The 2,750-nt window shown below is 37.9% G+C and overlaps 1 pseudogene; it reads left to right on the forward strand.

Annotated features, from left to right (window-relative positions):
- The first annotated feature begins 784 nt into the window (after nucleotides 1-784).
- LOC145085992 (epi-neemfruitin B 7-O-acetyltransferse L7AT pseudogene) lies at nucleotides 785-2,509 on the forward strand (annotated as a pseudogene).
- Nucleotides 2,510-2,750: the final 241 nt, after the last annotated feature.

The raw sequence follows: 2,750 nt of genomic DNA on the forward strand, positions 1-2,750 counted from the left end.
TTTTTTATTAATAAAAAAATTACAATAATTAATAAAAATTTTGGAAGAAACTACTAAATTGACAAGTATGCCCTCACATGACGAGAATGTGACCAAGTGAACTAAAAAAATTATAACTATAATTAATTCGAGGGACCAAATCTGGATATATAAATTTCAGTTTTAGACTAGCTGTAACTCACTTTTTGAAATATCACAGGGACCAATTTTGCAATTTACTTTACTCATAATATATGATTGAAATCAGCTTATTTGTAACTAGTAAACCTCAAAAATCATCTTTCTTGAGGGTTACCAATTACTAATAGGCCTAATTTGAATCATATATTTATATGTCAAAAAGTTATAAAAACCAACTATCTAGTGGCCTAGCACTTATGAGGTTGCTTCTCATATGGTAGGTTTCCTGTTCAACTCTTGGGGGTTTCAGTTTGGAGCTAGGAGTTGGCCAAGTGGTATGTAACATACGTCCAGGTCTTAGCATAGTCCAAAGCGCAATCCCTCTCCAAAGGACGACCGGAAACACTTTTATGTCAAAGGTTTATAAAGATAATATTTCAAGCTAAAAGTAAGCATGCCAAAAGATACCAAATTAAATCACTAAAACTGAATTATGGAATTAGATTTGTAACACTTCTTACTTTATAAAGAATTAAAAATAAATTTCACAAAAAGAATAATAAAAAAATTCCATAGAATATAAACCCCAAAAAATTGTTTGTGTGTTACTCCATACACACGAGCTGCCTTATGTGACACCGATAGACGCACATGCGTCCTCAAACCTTATCATTATAAAATGGCCTGGGGTGTGGCATATCTTCTGCACATCTATCATCTAGCTTTTCTAGACTTGAACAATATTTCTCTTCTATCTGCTATGGAAACAAAAATCATTTCCAAAGAAAACATCAAACCCACTTCCCCAACACCATCCCATTTGACTACATTTAATCTTTCTGCGATAGATCAGATTATTATAACTCCTTATGTACCAATCATCTTATATTACCCTAGTAACAATGGCGACAACACCAATCAAGCCCTAGAAAGGTCTCAGCTTTTAAAGAAATCTTTATCTGAGACATTGACTCGGTTTTACCCTCTTGCAGGAACAATCAAGAACGATCTTTCTATTGATTGTAACGATATTGGTGCTAACTATATTGTAGCTTTGGTGCACGGTCGTCTTGTCGAATTTCTACAGCATCCTGATCACCGGTTGATCAATACCTTTCTGCCATGTGTACCTAGCTTTAACGAGTCTAGTATTGGTAATCGTGTAACAAACGTGCAAGTGAACATTTTCGAATGTGGTGGGATTGCCATTGGCTTATGCATTTCACACAAAATCCTTGATGGGGCTGCAGCGTACACGTTTCTGAAAGGATGGAGCAACATGGCTCGTGGAGCTGAAGAAGTCGTGTATCCAAACTTCACCACACCATCTCTCTTCCCTGCGAAAGGCTCTTGGCTCAGAGACACATTCATGGTGTTGGGGGAGTCATTGTTAAAGGAAGGCAAATGTTGCACGAGAAGGTTTGTATTCGGGCCGGATGCTATCGCCAGATTGAGAGCAAAGGCAGAAAGTAACGGGGTGCAACGGCCTACTCGTGTTGAGGTTGTATCTAGTTTGATATGGAAGTGTGCAATGGCTGCAACTAATGAAGCATGTGGTATCCAGAAGCCTTCTAGTTTATCACACTGGGTGAATCTTCGCCCCAAACTTAAATCCACCTTTTCGAATCACTTGATTGGTAACATCGTTTGGATCTCAAATGCTGTGTGTCTTGCTAGTGAGGAGACGCCATTGCACAGTTTGGTGAATAAGGTGCGTGAAAGTATTTCAAAAATCAACGTTGAGTTTGTGGAGAAAGCTCAAGGAGATGAAGGGTCTTTCGCCATGCAGAAATCATTACAAGAACTGGGGGAAATAACTGGCTCGATAGGAGCCATAGAAAACTATGGTTTTACGAGTTGGTGCAGGATGGGTTTCTATGAAATTGACTTCGGTTGGGGAAAGCCGAGTTGGGTAACAGGTATTGTAGCTGAGGGCGCGCAGGTTTTCATTAAGTTTGTGACTCTAATGGACACGAAAAGTGGTGAAGGTATAGAAGCATGGGTGAATTTGGATGAATCAGAAATGGAGATTTTAAAGAAGAATCAAGAGTTACTTTCATTTGCTTCATTAGATCCAAGTCCTCTTCTAAATCGTGAACTTGGTGCATTGGGTGCATGACTTGGCCAGGCAACTGACTAATTTATAAAGGAAATAGATCCGCTTCAAATGGCCTATTTTTTAATTAATGCGTGAAAATTTAAAAAGGAAGTCGGACGTGCATGATGTGGCCAGGCAGCTGTCGAACCCACATTACGTCATTTACGGATCCTATTTAGCTCTCTACGTTTTTATTGTGATTGTGTGTTGTTAACTATTTTCTTGTAATTGATAAATCGTGTGAAAGAAGTGATTCTTAAGACCACTGGGTGTGGGTATCTTTTAACAAAAGAAATGTTGTAATGGTATTTTTCATTAACTGAAATGGGATTACAGGTTGTGCTTTTATATATGAAAGCTGGAAATGAAAACCAACACTAATTGTCTACTTCACCATCTACACAAAACACCTTCTATCTTCTATAAGTTACAATCTAAACCCTCCAAGTTTCAACATTCTGTCAAGTGACTATTTTGACAATCATAAATCCATGATGCTCCCCTCAAGATGAACGATGATGAATATCATCAA

This window comes from Lactuca serriola, chromosome 2 (assembly GCF_051521515.1).
Source record: "Lactuca serriola cultivar US96UC23 chromosome 2, Lser_US96UC23_V15, whole genome shotgun sequence".
Lineage (NCBI taxonomy): Eukaryota > Viridiplantae > Streptophyta > Magnoliopsida > Asterales > Asteraceae > Lactuca > Lactuca serriola.